At 42.4% G+C, this 19,525-nt stretch overlaps 1 protein-coding gene across 6 annotated transcripts in view; it reads left to right on the plus strand.

The window, feature by feature from the left end:
• The first annotated feature begins 539 nt into the window (after positions 1–539).
• Ncoa1 (nuclear receptor coactivator 1) overlaps positions 540–19,525 on the plus strand; it is a 213,475-nt gene continuing 194,489 nt past the window's right edge. For 4 of the 6 annotated variants that reach the window (XM_052186173.1, XM_052186176.1, XM_052186177.1 and 1 more), the window contains exon 1: positions 540–612. The gene's annotated coding sequence lies outside the window, so the exon portion shown is untranslated. Of the gene's footprint in view, positions 613–3,078; positions 3,152–3,234; positions 3,255–19,525 lie in introns of those variants that run through there. The other 2 variants (XM_052186174.1, XM_052186175.1) reach the window with 2 other exon arrangements.

A 19,525-nucleotide genomic window follows, 5' to 3' on the forward strand; every position in this document is an offset into this window, starting at 1 on the left:
CCTGCGGCCGGCAGAGGGCGCGGGACGGCTTCACGCCGCGCGGGGCTGGAGGGGTCGCGCTGCCGGGGGCGCGCCGTCGGAGCCGGAGGGCAGCGGGGCTCTGGGCCCGCCCGCGGAGGGGGCAGGGGTGAGGGCGGGGCCGCGAGTGGGTGGGGCGGGGCTCGAGGGCGGGGCGCTGCGGGCGGGGCACGGGGGGCGGGGCCGCGAGCGGGGGGCGGCGGCGGCGGCGGCCGTGGAGGAGGAGAACATGGCGGCCGCGGAGAGCGGCTGAAATGCCTGTTCATCAGGCCGGGCGAGCGGGAGATTGACGCGATTCACCTCGTCCTGTCGTCCGTCGGTCGGAGCGCGGCTTCAAGCGCTTCGGCTGCAGTTGGCTGCTGTTCCCTCAAGCACAGCTTGCGCCGGGGTGGTTCTGCATCCCCCTGAAGTGGGGGGACTTCTGCTCCGGAGGAGGGGGCCGGAGAGCCGAGGCGGTGGCGGCGGGCCGCCTGGGCCCCGGGGACGGGCGCCCGGCCGGAGGAACGGCGGAGTCCGCGGCGGCGCCGCCACAGTCGAGAGCGAGCGAGCGCGGCGCAGGGGAGCGCGGCCCAGAGGCGGCGGCGGCGGAGGCAGGTGAGTGGCGGCGGCGGCGGCGGAGGTGGCGGCGGTGGCGGCGGGAGCCTCGCGGTGGGTGCAGCTGTCACGAGCCGCGCGGCCGCGGCGGCCCTAGGGGGCGGGGAGCAGCTGGCGCCCTCCGTCCCGGCTCCGCTTGCTCTGGGACCCATCTCCCGCTGCCACTTTTCTCGAGTTCCCCTGCTGGCCTGGCGCGGCTGCAGGGGGCGGAGGTCGCAGCTGTCACGGCACCAGCTGGGGGCTGCTCAGGGCGAGCGGCGCGCTGCAGAGCGCCGTCCCTGCGGCGCACTCCAGTTGCCCTAGTTAGTGGAGTGCGAGCATCCGCGGAGGGCGCGCGGCCGCGGGCCGAGTGGGGAGCGGGCGCCCCGAGCCGCCGCCGAAAGGGGGAGCCGGAAGTAGGCGCGGGCGCCCCTCGGCCCCGACGAGCAAGCACGGTGACCTTGGCCAGCCCGTCTGCCTCTCTGAATCTTGTTCGCCGGGACAGCGAAATGGGGGCGACCTAGGCATGCCTTTCTGTGGGTGCAGCTTTCGACGGCCCCTTTGCTTAGCCTGGAAGCACTTGCCTCTCTTCCCTTTGGGACTAGGGCTTCGGAGGTAGGAATGGGCGGATAAAGGAGATTTTCTTCTTGAGGCTGGGATTTGGTCCTCTTGCAAGGTTCTGCTGAAAGGACCTAGAAAGACAAGCAACACACGTTGGCCCGACGATTGTAGGTAGGGCTGGCTGGTTAATGGTCACTGATGGAACTTGAGCTCTCCATAGTCGCTTGGAAGAGACTCGGAGAAACTGGACACCGGGGTCCTCAGTCCTTACCATGCATCTGCGGTGGCTCGTTTAATTTTATTTGTATATGCATTTTTTTTTAAAAGCAGTCACTCCCATGGGTCAGACACCCTGTAGTGTGACGATGTTAGAGGGAGACGGAGGGATTGACAATACACCCTGTGTGTGACAAGGACAAGCTGAGGTGCTGTGGCCAAAGAGTTTGGTAGGGAGGGAAACTTTAAGCTGGGGGAGTATCTGTTAGCCTTTTGGCTCTGCTATCCTTATAGAGACACTGAAGAGGCGAGGCAGGTGTCCTTGTGGAGAAGGTGACTTCTCTTTTTCTCTTTTCAAACAGTAAGTTTTTAAATGTGAAGTATGATGTTGGCGAGTAAGGAGTTCGTAGGTGAACCGCTGTCCCAGCACCCGGTGATTGACAAGAGAAATGATAGTGATGATTTGTGAAACATAATGCTTTCACTTCATGTAGAAATCTTTTAAGTGTCTGCATGACAGCCCTGCAGCGAAGCCTAGACTATGTGGTAGAGCCGTAGGGGTGGATTTCAAGGGTTAAATTTGAGGTTTGCTTCCTCGGCTGGAATTGGTTGGAGGTTAGTCTTGGGAGAAAAAAAAAGTCGGCCAAAGGGGCCTCATCTAGCTTCACAGAAGCTGTGATGTAGCAGGAGGGGGGTCGGATTTCTTCACGTTGGGAATAAGGTGAAAAGAAAGTATTTGCGTATTTGCTTGGGTCTTTGGCTCTCGAGCTAGAAATAGTTTTGGGTTAAAGGTAGCCATGGGATTTGATTCAGTTTCATAAATAGGCATTCCTCGAGTAATTTGTCATAAAGTAGGTAAAATGGAAGTGTTTCTACTTAATCTCTTGTACTTTGTGGAAAGGGCCAAGTTGATTCTGTGACCTAAAGTCTGTCATGTTTTCTCTCCATTTCTTTCTTATTCAGACCTCAGACTCAGAGAGAAAATCTGAAGCCTATTGCTTGTAAGAGTCGGTTTGATTTTTTTTTTTTGCAGACATTTTATGTTAATCTATTATACGTATTTAATCCATACTGAACTTTGGTTTATAGATGCAAAGCTTAAATTTTACATAATTTAAAGCTAATCTCTTCCTTATTTCTGAGAAAATTTATAGGGTTGTGTCTATAAAATTGCTTTTGTGTGTGTGGTTTAAGCCGAGGGAATGTTTTTAGATCTACAATATTGGCTAAGCGGTTTTATTGAAAGAAAATAAAAACTCTATGGAACTAATGACGATTGTTCACTTTAACCGGGATTATATAGACAATGCCTTCCTTTCTCCTGCTTTCTTCCAACATTTGTTTTTATTTCTCCCTCAATTCCAGGATTTTATTTCTAGAAATTTGGGCTGGAAGCAGAAGCAGCAGTTTGTATAATCCCAAGAACTTGCTTATGTCAGGAGGCTCTGAGGCTGCATGAAGTGGGTGTGGTGGGAAGATAGTGCTACTACTGAAGACATTCCTCTGGCTGCTACAGGAGTTAGGGTCACAGCCTATTTTTTGCTGAATTTCCCGTTTTCACATATGTGTTGATCTTTTGGTGGGCAGAGGATTAGGTTGCTATGGTGCTGACTGGTGTATACTGTAAAACTGTTGGCAAAATGTCATGTTTCTAACTCTATAGTGAAGGGTGGTAAACAGGTCTAAATAACTTAAATGTGTTGTTCCCAGGATGGAATGTTCTCTGCATGTCCTCTTGATCCTGTTAATCCAGGGAGCGATCTTCACCAGGACTTAATGTGGAGTAAGTGAGCGTGGTGGAGAGGCGCTGAAAGGCGGAGCAGGAGGGAGATGGAGGATGTCCCACGTCCCTGGGAAAAGCCGTTTCCACTCAGGCTCTGGACCAGGTGGCACTACTAATTGTTTTTCAAGGATGTTTAGCTCCCCTTGTTCAGTTGTCACCAACTTCACACGCCTTCTCTTGGGGCAACAGTGCCTCTGTTTCTTGTTTCAGTTTGCTGTACTTTCTGTCAAGGTGTCCAAGTTGTTTGTTGTGTTGTGGTTTTTTTTTTACAGAGTTGGCTGGCCTTAAGCTATGGTCCATCTTAGGTTTCATTTTAGGCAAGTATGGAGTTTAACTTGAGTCTACAAGACTTAGTAGACTTTCTAGGTTATGAATAGAGGATGTCCCTAGGATGCTCATTATGGTCCTGGCGTTGATCATCACAGTAGTTCTCAGAGGGCTAGCTTTTACTTTCCTGGCAGAGGTCCAAGATCATTGTGGTGGGTGCTTTACTGCATTACCTGCAAATTCTAGATGCTAACATGGGTGTGGGGTTGGATGGAATACTCAGGCTTCAGGAGTTGGATGACAGAGCCCTAGATCTGGTTTGGGTTACAGAACTGTACAGAATTTTATGGCTCTCCTCACTTATATAGACTTGATCCTACGAATGGAATAACTAGACCACAGCTCTGTCGCATTAACAAATCATTTTCTCCTTTGTCATTGGCCATTGAGGATAGGCCTTATGAGATTTTTTTCTTTCTTTCTTACCATAGAAAGAGATATATAGGCATCTTTTTTGTTTGTTTGTTTGTTGGCTTTTTTGGGTTTTTTTCCGAGACAGGGTTTCTCTGTATAGCTCTGGCTGTCCTGGAGCTCACTCTGTAGACCAAGCTGGCTTCAAACTCAGAAATCTGCCTGCCTCTGCCTCCCAAATGCTGGGATTACAGACATGTACCACCACCGCCCGGCTGATATATAGGCATTTTAAATTTTAAATTTTAGTTAGACTCTGTGCCTATTCCTTATTATATGGTGTTGGGCCATAAAATGGCATGGTGGCAGCTGGGTACTATTCTTAGTTACTTAATTTAAGGATATATAACTTTTGTTTCTATAACCTAGTGTAGTTTTGGAAATGGCTCATGACTATGGTATTTGAGTTACGGCAGAGCATAGAAATCATTATTTTATATTTTTCTGGCTATATAGCTTAATATAGGAGGTCATTATTAAACAACTGACACCAATGTGTAAGTCTTCCATTAGTGCAAGTTAAAGAGGTTGCATCCTGGTTTCCTCCATGAACCCATCTATAGCAGAGTGGTTTTTTTTTAATTAATTAATTAATTAATTAATTAATTTTACCCCTTCCCTTCTCCCTCTTGCTCCAGCCCTGCTTGCTCTGGGCCATAGTTTTTTTTTATTTGTTTCTCATTACGGATGGTTGTGAGTCACCGTGTGGTTGCTGGGATTTGAACTCATACCCTCCAGAAGAGCAGTCAATGCTCTTAACCACTGAGCCATCTCTCCAGCCCTGCTGAGTGTTTTTATTTACTTTATGATAAGGAGAGTTGGGCAATGGTGGCACACGACTTTAATCCCAGCACTTGGGAGGCAGAGATAGGTGGATTTCTGAGTTCAAGGACAACCTGGTCTACAGAGTGAGTTCCAGGACAGCCAAGGCTAGCAGAGAAACTCTGACTCAAAAAAAAAAAATCATGATAATTAATGTGCTGTCTGTCTTTAAATGTATGTTGAATTAAAACACACACACACACACACACACACATGAGAGAGAGAGAGAGAGAGAGAGAGAGAGAGAGAGAGAGAGAGAGAGAGAGCGAGCAGGAGCAGGAGCAGGAGCAGGAGCAGGAGAAGGAGAAGGAGAAGGAGAAGGAGAAGGAGAAGGAGAAGGAGAAGGAGAAGGAGAAGGAGGAGAATTAAACCCAGGGCCATTTTGAATGCTCTCAGGTCATCTACCGCTCAGCTGCGCTCCCAGGTCTGTCTCATTTTAATTTTGACATTGTGCTGAGTTGCCCAGGCTGATCTCAAAGTTTCAATCCTCCTGCTGCAGCCTCCTAGTACCCAGGATTACTGTGCTCAGCTCACAGAACAGTATTTCTGAGATTCTCTAAAGTGACAAGCTTTCTTAGTGTAGTGATCACATTTAATGGTAAGTAGCTTATGCCAGAATAGACACTGTCATTCCTCGAAGTGAAAGTAATCAGTCTAGTCATGCTCACCTTTTGAGACAGGGTTTCTCTGTGCAGCCCTGGCTGTCCTGGAACTCACTCTGTAGACCAGGCTGGCTTTGAACTCAGAAATCTGCCTGCTTCTGCCTCCCAAGTGCTGGGATAAAGGCGTGTGCTACCACCGGCTGGCTTCTTCTTAAGTTTTTGAATATTCTTCTTCCTTTTTTTTTTTTTTTTTTTTGAGACAGTTTTTCTCTGTGTGTGTAGCCCTGGCTATCCTAGAACTCACTCTGTAGACCAGGCTGGCCTTGAATGCAGAAATCCGCTTGCCTCTGCCTCCCAAGCGCTCACCACCACCTGGCTTATATTCTTCTTCTTCTTCTTCTTCTTCTTCTTCTTCTTCTTCTTCTTCTTCTTCTTCTTCTTCTTCTTCTTCTTCTTCTTCTTCTTCTTCTTCTTCTTCTTTTTTTTTTGGTTGAATAATCTGGCCCTGGTCATTCGAATGTGGAGCAATAGGAGTCATTGTGGGTCTGAGCTGCTTTGCAAGTGAGCTTTTGGTCAGATTTCACTTTTCTTTTGTGCTAAAATTATAATTTATATGTTATAGCTATTTGCCTTCCTGCATTTGTCTTTCTAATTTATTCTACACATAGCTACTGAAAAAAAAATCCTTTCTAAATGTCATTTGATGTTTTCTGTGAAGACTCTACAAATGTATCAAACCCTAAAACGTTTACGTGTAGTCTTTTATTTCCCATTCCAGAAAACCTGCTGTAGATAACATCAGTAATGCTTTATAACCTTCAAAGTACTACTTACGTGAAGAAGGCATTATAATCCCCCTTAGTCCAGTCTGGAGGACATAGTAAGACCTGTCTTAAAAAATAGTCACCTACAGGAATATTGCTTCTTAGCTTACATGTTTCATTTTCTTTACTTAAATTGTGTTTCCTTTTCTTTTATGTTCTCTTCATCTTCAAAAACAGTGTCAGAGCTGGTCTGTTACAGCTGGTCTCCACTCTCGTAAGCATCACTCACGTTTCTGCACAGTCCCTCCTTCTTTCTTTCCCTGCCTCCTTTACTCCCTCCCTAATTGGACTGGGAAATCCTTGAGATTGCAGGAACCACAGCATTCAGAGTAGAAGAGCTATAAGGGTTACTTAGAATAATCTCTGTAACATTATAGAGAAGATAACTAGGTTCAGGCCAAAGGTTTTGGCTCCTGAGGTTTAAAATGTCAGGAAGTCTAGTAAACTTTGAAGTAATCTCTGAGCTAAGGAAGGAGGGAATATAGTCAGCCTGTGGTTATCCTTGGATCAGCCAGAGAGAATACCCAAAAGGGGTGGCGATGGCAGCGCAGTGGTGAGGGCTCACCTAGCTTACCTCAGACCTTGTGTTCATTCCCCATTACTGCTTGGGGTGAATAAGGAAAACATCTTTAAACAATTTTAAAACATTTTAAGCAATTTTGAAACATTTTAAAACAATTTTTAAAATTGTTTTCTGTATTGAATATGTGTAGTTTTTTGTCATCATTCCCTAAATAATACAGTATGATAAAATTTAAAGCCTTGATATTGTATTAGGGTTTGTACTAGTAGTACTTTAAAGTGTACAAGATTAAGAATAGAGGTTATGTGGAAACACTATGTCATTTTATGTAAGGCACTTGAACACCCATAGATTTTGATATCTCCGTGGGTTTGTGCAGTCAGTCTCTCATAAATACCAAGAGACTATTTTAACAAGGAAGTAATTAAGACCATTTCCCCTCAAAAATTTCAAAAAGTATTTGGAGAGGAATACCTGCCTTTCTTGTATTGCTCTCACTCAGAATCAGCAAATATTTATTGAGTGTTTTCTCCGAGCCAGGTATTATGCTAACTCTACAAACCACATTTTATAAACGAGGAAATAAGGTTCAGGGAAGTTAAGTGGCCAGTGTAAGATCACAGGGCCTGTAGGTGTTAGGATGGCATTGGAGCCTAGGATGGCTGCCTGGAAGTCCCGGTCATACCTTTAAACTGGCATCTATCCAAGAGTGTTTGCCCTCTTCTCTGGACTTTCTTTGGGTTCCCTGCAGAAGCTGTAAGACTCCTGCAACTTTCTTTCTTTCTGGTAACCTAGGTACCATGTATACACAGCAGTTAGTGAAAGTGTCGCTTTAAGATTCTTGTGCTCTCTGGTCTCACCTTTGTACTTTAGTAATGTTGATTCTTTTGTGCTTCTGTCCAGGGAAGCTTATCTTTGAATGGCTGGTTTTGGATTCTTAGTAATAAAATTCTGCCTCTTAAGTTTTGATAGTGTTTAAATAAAGCTTAAGGTATTTCCTTTCTTTGGAACAAATTGTTTGATCATTCTGTGTTTGCAGTGTGTTTTAGATGGTCGTCTTACTCTGTTTTAATATATTGTACCTTAAAATTTTGGCTTGTCTATATGGTTGAAATATTTACATACTTATATTATCAGTCATAGATTTCATTGTTTGTGTGTATATATTTAAATATACCACAATGTATTTGATTTGATAGTTGAAGGATAAAATGCCCTTGTTTTTTGAAATGTATAATACTGGCTTTACTTTGGCAAGTGTGTTTGGCGTAAATCAGGGAAAAGTTATTTATTTGTTCTACAAATTCCTGGCTACACTTTGGAATACTTCTATTTTAGATGGTACTGGAAGTCTGTAATTGACTCTAAGTAGCTACGGGCATCCACTGGAACTATAGCTACATGGGTACCTTGTTCAAGGTGCTGTGCTGTTAAAGATAAGGATGTGAAATGATAAGATACAAATTCTATTCTTAAGGCGATTATGACCTAGGAGAAGTGATAAGACAACACATACCTGTAATATTAATTAAATGTGATGCGTGCTGTGAGAGGCATGCTGGGACAGCAGTGTGCTTGAGGGAAGAGAGAGAGAGAGCAAGAGAGAGTGAGAGAGAGAGAGAGAGAGAGAGAGAGAGAGAGCAGTTATCTCATTTGAGAGAGAGATCAAGGCAGGTTTCATGGTGGGCTTGGTGATGAACTGAAACTTGGACATGCTTTCTGTAAGTGTGGGATGAGGAGAGCAGCGTCCTCAGAAAGATAAAATGGACAAGCAGCAAGGGCAGGGAAGTTGGGTTTCTCAGTATGTGATGAAGGGGACTGTGTGGAGACAGAAGAGCATCAACCTAAGTGAGAGTGGAAGCAGCCTTCAAATTGAAGTCATGGACTTTTAATGGCAGAGGTAGTAGGAACAGTATGTAGTACGTATGTAGATCTGGATGAGAATGAGAACTGTCAGTTTTCCAAATTCATATGGATCTTTTCTTGGCAGGTTTTTATATCCCAAATTTTATATTTTCATAATTTTTGAAATAATTCCATATGTAAGGTTTACCACACTGGGAAATTTTCACTCATTTTTATGTATATTTAAAAAAGGGTCACGTGGTTTTTGAAATGAGGTTAGTATAAAATCTTTTTAACTGCCTTAAACTTCTTTTAAGCAGCAACTATTCTTTTAGACAGTGCATTGTCATTTGATATTTTAAAAGTTATTATTCTTTTATTTTGTGTGTATGTATGTGTATTTTGCTTGCATGTATATCTGTGTGTACCTATCACAACATGCATGCGTGATACAGTCAGAGACCAGAAGATGGTGTGCAAAAGGAATTACAGATAGTTGTTAATCTTCCATGTGGGTGCTGGGAATCGAACCAGGGTCCCTCTGGAAGAGCCTTCAGTGCTCTTAACGATGCCACCATCTCTCTAGCCCTTACTTGATTTTCTTTTTATCTATCTATCTATCTATCTATCTATCTATCTATCTATCTATCTATCTATCTATCTATCTTTCTTTCTTTCTTTCTTTAGCGGTTTGAGGCAGGATTTCACTGTGTAGCACTGGCTGGCCTAGAACATTGTAGCCCAAGCTGGCTTGAACTCACTGCGCTAACTCTCCTGAGTGCTAGGATCAAAGGCATGCACCACCGTGCCTGGCCTCATTTGACATTTTCAAACTGATGCAGTAAGTAGAGTTGTCATTGCAAAAATGTCCTCTCCTTGTCTACATGCACCTGACTGTATAAGAGAGATTGATCATGCAAACTGGAAGCCCCCAGCTCTCAGTATTCTTCACTATTTATTTATGCCCTATTGTGTTCCAGAAAGGATTGAAGGCAGGCTGTACCATTAAGACTTAGGACCTTAGGCAGTTGAGATGGTTCAGTAAGTCAAGGTACTTGCTGCCAAACATGACAACCTGATCTCAATCCCTGGGACCCACATGGTCAAAGAAGAGAACCAACTTCCCCAGAGTGTCTCTGACCTCCATCCAATGCTGTGACATGGACACACACAAACATAAATACTTGAGCTTTTGAAATAAAAGAGCCTTGGACCTTGTTACAGCTGTGTGCCCTTAGCTAGGTATAAGTTGAAAGAATAGTGTTGTCTTTTGCCAAACTGGTAGCACTAATTTAGGTATGGTTACAGTGCAGTTGGAAGGTAGTTGTTCAAGGGAAATCAGTTGTGAGGAACTGATAATGTGTTCTGACGTAGATCAGTGCTTCTATAGTCACATCTTCATCAACTGTTTGGAAGATGCAAGAAATATTAAAGATTGGTGGGCAAGGGCTTTCACTTTCAGTCTTTGTGTGTTAGGGAGGCCTAGGTAAAGAGAACCTTAGATTTATAATTTTACAAGGTAGATATAGACTCCTAACACCACTTTGTATTGGTTATGTGGGGTATGCATTTAATCTGCCCCTTTGCGACAGCGACTCTCTCTTAATAGCAACTCAAAAAGTAATTATCTTGTGGAAGAAAACAGAGTTCAGTGCTGGAGAGAGGATGTTGGAAATGGTGTTTGGAAGCGTTTCTGTCCTATTGGATTTAATTGCTGGTAATGATGAGTGTTAATTTTAAGAACTTTTTTGACATGAACACTTGAATTCATGAACGAAGTTTTCTAACCTGTATAAAAACCTTGTAAAAGAGACATTTTAGTGGTTTTGAGCCCATCTGCTGAAAATATAAAAAGGTAATTTTATCTGATTAGCTTGTAAGAACAACTGATTGCCATCAGGAAATATGGAAATGCAGTAGCTGAATTTTAGCAAAAAGCCTTTGCATAAATGGTGAGTGGAATTGCAATTGAATATCATGTTTTATTCAGTGCAGTCAGTAATGGAGTTCTTTTTTGGTTTTATTCATCTTTGCAAAGTATGTTTTTCAGCTGTGCTAACCATTAAAACCAAGCAAAATAGTTATTTATTATAAACACGAACTGGATTTAGGACTAGAGCCTCAAGCTGTAGTATTTAAAAAAGTATGAATACAAGATTAAAACTAACCCCCCCCCCCATGTTTAAGTTGTAGTACTGTCAAAGAGTAGTGGAATTAATAATAGCATTTATGAAAAAGTGCACATAAAAAAAGTGCATATAGCTTTTATGAATCAATGAGTAAAGTAATTGTTTAAAATTGTTTAGTTTGGTGTAATTGATTCTTAAATTTATATTTTGTATATATTTTATAAAGCACATAATTTATCAGCTTGATGTACAGTGTATATAAATCATAAATATGCACATGTGTGATTTGCTGTTAAACTTTAAAACCATGGGAAAGATGATAAAAATTGTTACCACTATTCCATAGCAGAGGTTCGTAACTTGGAGTTTATGAGCTAATAGCCTCTAGATGGGCTTTAGTCTGTAATCACTTCATATGTAAAATTTTGTGAGGTTATCATTTCTCTGGGAAATCTCACCAAATTCCAGAAAGTATCCATCATCATCCCTGTGTTGCTTAGGACAGGGACCTCAATAACACCATTCATCCAGTTTTACCCTCTTGCCAAGCTTAATGGATATATCTGATGTCATTATTCAATCCCGCAGTATGACTGGTTTTGCAGTTTTTCCATTTTGCAATAGATGTGATTGCAAATGCCTTTGGCCTTCACAGGTGTTTGAGTTCTGTTTGTTGCACAACTGCCTGGCTCTACATTATTTGGTTCTTTTATATATCATTTCTCCCTCAAGCCCTTCTTTCCAATTTCACAAAAGTGTGAATGAGGATATAGGTGTGTGTGTGTGTGTGTGTGTGTGTGTGTGTGTGTGTGTGTGTGTGTGAAGTTCTGATGAATGGGTTGGGAATCAGAGTTGCTTGTTTAAATAACCACTAGCCCCCAAATCTCAGCCGTACTAGAGTTTTTTGGCTCTGATTTGACATACTAAAAGCTTTCTGAGTGTATAGGCCCATTACTTTGTCCCTTCTTTCCCACTGTAATTTTAATTCAGGTCTACTTTCAAATGTAGTATTAAAGTGGTCCTATAATCCATAGTGGATTGCTTCTTTTCTTTTTTCTTTATTTTATTTTCAAAATATTTACTTAGGGCTGGAGAGATGGCTCAGTAGTTTAGAGCACCAGCTGCTCTTTCAGAGGGCTCATGTTTGGTTCCCGACACCTCCATGGCAGCACACAGCTGTCTGTAACTCCTGATTCTGGAGATCCAGTGCCCTCTACTGGATTCCTCCAAGTATCAAGACACACATAGTAGTACACGTTCATGCAGGCAAAACACTCACAAACATAAAATAAAAATAACTATTAAATAAAACTATTTATGTGTGCTGTGTGCCATATGTACATGTGGTACACGTAGCACATGTATGCCTGTGTATCCATGTGGTGGCCAGAGCTGCTTCCGGGAGTTGGTTTTCTCTTTCCATCCTGTGGATCCCACAGGATGAGACTCAGCCACAAGTACTCTTGCCTGCTGAGACAGCTTGCCAGCACCTCTTCTAGTTTTTGCTAAATTTTACTGTAAAATGATCACCCTGATATTTTTGGGGCATGTGCATGATTTTCCTGTATATGAGTGCATATATGTATGTACATATGCACCTGTAGGTGTGTGTGTGTGTGTGTGTGAGTACAGGATATGCATATAGAGGCAGAAGCTAGGAGTCGGTGTCTGGTGTCTTTCCTTGATCAACCTCCAACTCTTTATGAACTGAGGCAGGATTTCTCAGAGCTCTTGGCCAGCCTAGCTTTCCTCCACAGGCCCCCATACCCACCTGGTGTTTACATGGGTGCTGAGGATTCTGGTGCACGTGCTTGGCTTCCTCCTACTGAGCCCCTCCCTGGCCCCTATCATGCTAAAGCTTTCTTATGCTGTATTACTTTACTAAAAAACCTTCCAAGGTCCTTATTACTATTAAAATAAAGTTGTTCCATAGCCTATCACTTAAACCCTGCCAGTGTCTGGCACCAATCTGTTTTCCGGCTTTATTTTCAATTAGTGTTCTGCAATAGAGTATCTGAAATGTAATTGTTGGATTATTGCCCCCTAAGTAGCCTATTTTTTTCAGTGGAATATTTTCCCTTATTTTAAAACTATACCTATTTTTTAAAACTTCACTCAGTTTTCTCAGTTCTTGTCACTTTAAAATTAAAGGTAGCATGTTCCTTCTGTGAACTCTTTGCTTTTCTTATTCATTGGATAATATATATGTGTGTGTATATTCTGTGTGAATTGTTTTCCATGTCCTGTTACCCATGGTGTGGTATAAAATGAGCAGAAAGGTTCATGCTTTATATTTTGTCCTCTGTGATGTCTTAGGCTCAATAAAAATTAGCAAATGATGCTGATTAACTCACAGTGCTGCTTGTGAATGTACTTAAAGAGTGTGTGTGTGTGTGTGTTTCTGGAATACTCATAGATTATATATTCTAGGTCTCAAGATGTATAGTGAATTGAAAATAGAATATTACACGGAGAACATGTTCTAGAGTGTAACACTGACTGTGAAGGGTTCTGAGTTGTTGTAATGACTGTATGTGGTAATACATATTGTTGCTTAGGAGGCCAAAACAGGAAGATTTTAAGTTTGAGGTTAGCCTGGGCAACTAAGCAAAACCTTCTCTGGTGGTTTTGGTTTTTTTGTTTGTTTGTTTGTTTGTTTGTTTTGATTTGTTTTTTTTTTTTCTGAGACAGGGTTTCTCTGTTTATCCCTAGCTGTCCTGGAACTCACTCTGTAGACCAGGCTGGTCTCCAACTCAGAAATCTGCCTGCCTCTGCCTCCCAGAGTGCTGGGATTACAGGCGTGCGCCACCACCGCTGGCCTTTTCTCTATTTTTTAAACAGTGGCAGTGGCTAGACATACAGCTCATCAGGCAGGGTATTTGTCTGACCAAATATTAGGCCTTGGATTCAATTGTTAGAATTGCTGCTCAAAACTTGAAAACCAAGGAAAAAGAAATCTGAGATAGATTGGTAAGTCATTATTTTTAGTATAGAGCTATCCTTGTCATGGATCAAATAAACAACTTGTGTTCCTTTCTGCCTTTGTCCTTAAAGATGTTGGACAGATCCTAAGATCATGATCATTGCTACTTTTCTGGTTTCATTTGTTTGTTTGTTTAAACATGTTCTTTACATGAGAAGTTGTTTTTTTTTTTTAATTGAACACCCATTGTTTAAATAGTAATATGAGCCTCCAAAAGTTATTCTTCAAGTTCCTATCCATCAGGAAGATTATAATCAGGCCTGGAGACATGGCTCAGTGGCTAAGAGTGCTGGTTTGTCTTCCAGATGACCTAGATTCAACTTCTAGCACCCATATGGCAGTAACACCCATCTGTGACTGTCGATCTGGTCAGTGGTTCTAATGCCCTCTTCTGGCCACCATGGGCACCAGGCACACTCACGGTACACAGACATAGATGCAGATAAAACTCCCAGATACATAAATAAAAATAAATAAGTCTTTTAAGAAACCAAAAAGATTATAATTTCCGTAAGGCAGTCTCTTCTGTCTTAAACTGTATACAAATTAAAAAAATATAAAACAGTGCAAAAATGTCTCATGGGAGTATGTATTTCAGCATGCACACATTTAGCACTTGCTTGAAAATTATTATTGTTGGCCTGTTTCTATTTTTACCAGTATTCTTTCCCTCTAAACCAATTATAAAATACAAAGGGGGGAGATGATTTCTCTACTAGTTTGTACCCTAATGCTTTCAGAGTTCTCTACTCATAGTGTGTATTTATAAAGTCACGATGGAGCTTGGAGACCAGCGTGGTTTGGACAGACAGACTTCCTGGAGGAAGTGGCTGTAAGTTAGAATTGGTAGGATTTGGAAGATGCTTGCGGCATAGTTCTGTAGTGCATGGAAAAGGGGTTGATAATGGAGGCAGATAAGGAAGCTTCAGTATATATTTTCTGAAACATGAAATAGCTTCTTTGGTTATTATGGCTTTCCCCAGTTTTAGTGTACTTACCTGAGATTTAAAACCATGCAGGGCGAGGGGCCAGGCTCATCCCTTGGAATTGCTGACTTGGGTGAAGATAGAGGAAGTACCCTGAGGTCAATGATGGGCTGTGCGAAGGAATGAGGCCATTAGTTTTCTGTCACTTTGACCAAACACGGGAGAATATCATCTCAAAGCAGGAAATGTTTAGTTTGGCTCATGGTGTTAGCAAACCCCCCCCCCCCCCCCATCTCTTGTCTGTTCTTTCTGGGACCCTGTGAGGGAGAGGGCCATGGCAGGGTCATGTGGGAGGAAAGCTGGGCATGGACTGGCACCCAGACAGTAGAGGAAGAGGCCTGGTCCTGGGACAGAGGCATGCCTCCCAGACCCCTGTCCAACAGCTAGGCTCTGCCTGAAGTGTCCACCACCTCTCAGGAGCACCACTGTCTGGGGTGCCAAGCCTTTAACACAGGAGTCTTTGGGGAACATTCCAGATCCGTACACCAAGAGAGGCCAGCATACAGACTGCCTGAGCCAGAGACTCACACACAGTCACTCTTTTATATACTCTCGAGCACGTGAGCACAGAGGATCTTCGGAGACTTTGGACACTGTTGAACCTTAAATAAGACCTACTCATTATTCTCAGTTAAATGACCTAATTGGTTGCTTTATTTGCTAGTGCTAGTGTGAATTGAGTTCCAATATATACACATTCACTCAGACACAAAAAGGAAAATACCTTATATGCTGTTATTGACCTTTTTTTTTTCTTACACTCATGGATATTTTTGTATGCTAGAACATGTAAGAGCTGTTTTATCTTTTCAGTGGGTAACTAGCCTTACAATTGAATGTATATTATGTTATTTATTTATTTATATATTTTTTTGGTTTTTCAAGACAGGGTTTCTCTGTGTAGCCCTGGCTGTCCTGGAACTCACTCTGTAGACCAGGCTGGCTTCGAACTCAGAGAACTCAGAGATCTGCCTGCCTCCACCTCCCACTAGGATCAAAGGCGTGAGCCACCACGCCCGGCTATGTTATTTATTTAACCAGTTCCCTTTTAATGAATATTAAGATAAAGTTTTTTTTTAGATACCTGCTTTTAAGAACTATGTATTTAATTTGTGTGTGTGTGTGTGTGTGTGTGTGTGTGTGCGCGCTCATAAGGGCTCACTAGTCAGAGGAGTTGGTTCTCCCCTTGCCAGTCTCCAAGTGGGATCTCAGGTCCAAAGGCTTGGCAGCAATCGCCTTAACAGCTGAGCCACGTTGCTGGCCCAAGTCAAACAAATATTCTGTTGCAAAATATGTTTCAGTAAATTTCTTGTATCTGTTTCACATGTATGAGAACACGCCCATGAGATTATTGGATATGCACACATAAAACCTGATGTTCATTCAGATTGTCACTTCAAAAGCTACATTAACTTACATTTCCACTAGCAGCATCTAATAGCAGCTGCTTTCCTTGCCTTTGCTAACTCTGTATTATCCTTCATTTCTAGTTGGACATATCTGCTGGTTGAAAATGCTACTAAACTTTGTAGTTTGTAGTATCTTGACTATTGTTAAAGATGATAATCTTAGCAATTATTTATTGTACTTATGATTTCCTATATTAAAGTTCTACTATTCAGGTTTGTTCACTGTCCATTCGAGATGCTTGCCCCTCCCCCCTCTTAAATTGTTGCTTCTTTTATGGGCTTAATATACTAATGTTGTAATTGTGTTTACACCAACTAGAGATGGCTTTGAAAGCTTGCTAATTATTTCTCTCAGAAATATATAAAATCTACTTCAAAACTCCTATGTATTTTTACATATATCTCTAGATATTTAGCTGACATTTTTAATAACTATCTGTGGAAGTTGGTTAAGTAGTCTATAGGTGTTTAACTTAGTTAATTTTATCACTGAGCTGAGGTTTTGGAAAGCCTTTGAAGATTTTTCTGTATCAAAATTTTATGATCATTCTAGCCAAGCATGATGGATGATATGTATTGTAGTCTCAGAATTTAGGAGACAGAAGCAGGGGAATTGCCAGTAGGAGGCTAGCCTAAGTTACACAGTGAATTCAAGGCCAGTTTACATAACTAGTGAGAGTCTGCCTTAAACCAAAACCGAGGCTTAAGGATATAGCTTAATGGTAGAGCACTTGTCTAGCATGTGCAAAGTCCTGTGTTCAATTCCTAGCATCATGCACACATACATGCACACGCTCGCTCACTCACTCACTCCTCACTCACTCACTCACAGAGCTATGACCACATTGCGTAGTTGAGAGCTGGGAATGGACTGCCTGCTAGTTAATTGGTAACTCCTCAGAGCTATTTTCAGTTTGGCCCTTTACTTATTTGGCTAGCCGCCATGAAAAGGTAGGTTGGCTGGCCACTTTGACATGTTACTGATTCCTTAATTTTTATAAGAAAATATTCTGTACTTGATTGACTCTGAAATTTATGTATGTATACATATGTTATCATTTAGCTCCACTCAAATGTGTATCTACTTTCAGCACTGTTGCTTAATTTTTTAAAATATACCTGCTAATCAGAGTTATCATTTCTTGGAGAATTACGGAAAACATACTCAATACATTGCTTTAAAGACAATCAGTTTTTACCTGGATCAAACCAGAATATCTGAGAATAAGCTGTATTGGCTACATTGTTTTAGAGCAGGGTAAAACTGCTCTTACAGAACCTTTCTTCAACCTTTACCGAGAGGCATTAAAACAAGCAGCATTATGAAATTTACTACACTTACTGTGGCATTCCGGTGAGGCTCTGTCTCCTTTATCATGGTGCCCTTGTTAGTTTGGTTAATACTGCGACTGCGGGAACCATTAACAGCAGATCTGGAGGGCTGACACCCCACCTGCCACTGTGAGCTGATATTTATTAGACAAATCCTCCTTCTAGCCGAGGCAGGCAGGTGCTTGTGCCCTCACCTTCCTGGTGAGGAGTGGAAGGGTTAGGCGCTGGGCGCCTGCTGGACTTACCGGGCTTGACTGCTTTGCTGACTCCTGGACAGTGTGCCTTCAGCTCTTCATCTGAAAATGATAACAGTGGGAACTGTAGCTGCTTCCACACACGCTGAGAGCATTTCCTGAGTTCTCCCCGGAAAAGGTTTAGCAATCCCGCCTGGGGTTGGGGAGGCTCAGAGAAGATGAGCTACGGGTATTTTCTTGTTTTGTTTTTCAGCATTGTTAACATTAGAACACGTGTACTGGACTGTCCCTTATTATGGTGGCAGGACAAGCTGTTTCTCCTTTGACCAGCTGGTTTATACTGCACAGTCATCACAACTCCTGAGACTTGCAGGGCAGTGGTGCGCATGCTTTTAATCCCAGCACTTGGGAGGTAGAGGCAGACAGATTTCTGAATTCGAGGCCAGCCTGGTCTACAAAGTAAGTTCCAGGACAGCCAGGGCTACACAGAGAAACCCTGTCTCTAAAAACAAAACAAAACAAAACAAAACAAAACAAAACCAACAACAACAACAAAACAACTCCTGAGACTCAAGGGATTTCTCTCTTTAGGAGGGAACTCAGAGCCTGATGGTGGCCTTCCCCCAAACCCCCAATGGTATGGAATTTGTGACATAAGATTTAAATGGCAAATTTACTGTTGACTCGGTTTTAATAGTCTTCATTTTATTTCTCTTTTCCAATTTGATTTTCTTTTTCTTTATTAGTTACCTTTGTTTGTGTAGATGTAACCAAATGCTTGACATAAGTCATTTAAATGAACAAAGATTATTTTGGCTTATCATTTCGGAGGTTCCGTCCATGGCTGTTTGGCTCCTGTGGCAGTGGGTGTGTGTGTGGCAGAGGAGAGCTACTTATCTCTTGGCAGACCGGTTGCAGAGAGAAGAAAAGGACTAGGGATCCAGTGTAACTTTCAGAGTCACACCACAGTGGCCTGCTTCCTCCACCTGTGTCCACCCCCAAAGTTTCCACAACCTCCTGAAGCTGTACCACAGCAGGACTCTGTAGCAGATACTTCAAATTGAAACCGACACAAACTGTAATGCACCCCTGTGTGCTGTCTCAAATATTGGGGGTTGGACTACAAAAATGAGTGATTTGTATTCTAATGCATGCTCATATTGAAATGTCACATTAATTTTCATTAATGACTACTCCTCGATAAGTACATACTAAAATTTCCATTTTCCTCAGCCACAGTAGGTAGGCTACTTCTAGATCAGTCCCTGTTAGAGCTAATCTGTTGAGGGCATGCAGTTTCTCTTAAGCTTCAGCAACATACGTGTTCCTTTGTGGCCTCTCTTGTATTTTACTTTTTATCCTTTAATCTTTGCTTCTTCCATCTCTTACAGATTTGAGGGAGGAGCTCATTTTAAAAGCTCATGAATCTGAAGTCTTTGGAAATACTCTCTAGAATAAGAGTTTCATTTACACTGCGGCATAGGCAGTATGAAGGCTACACATTGTTACTCCATTTCAAAAGCATGTCAGTTTATTATTTACAAAGAAATGCTCCAAAGGCAGAGCTGCGGGCTATGCCACTAGTGTAGCTGCTCCCTCAGGAGGATGCTCTGAGCTTGCTACAGCCACTTTTTGTGAGAGACTTAAAAAAAAAATCAAGTCCCTCTCCCTCTTCCCCTCCCTCTCCCTTCCCCCCTCTTTCACACTCTCTTTGTAATTTTATCTTTTGAAGAACCTGGGTGGGTTGCCCTATAGAATTTTCTGCAGTGGATTTTGGTTTATTTTACCATGCTGCTGTGCCCCAGAGTATCTGGTAAGTTGATATTTTGATGTAAAACCTGGCTAAGGTGAAATTATGGAGGGGAGAGGAATACAAGATGTATGTAATGTCTAGCTATTCCTTTACGATGTTAACAGTGTTGCAGTTGCTAATGGCTCTTGATTCTTAGAACATGAAAAGGATCAACGTGGTATTTAGCTGGAAAGG

Source organism: Apodemus sylvaticus, chromosome 6, assembly GCF_947179515.1.
Source record: "Apodemus sylvaticus chromosome 6, mApoSyl1.1, whole genome shotgun sequence".
Classification (NCBI taxonomy): Eukaryota; Metazoa; Chordata; class Mammalia; order Rodentia; family Muridae; genus Apodemus; species Apodemus sylvaticus.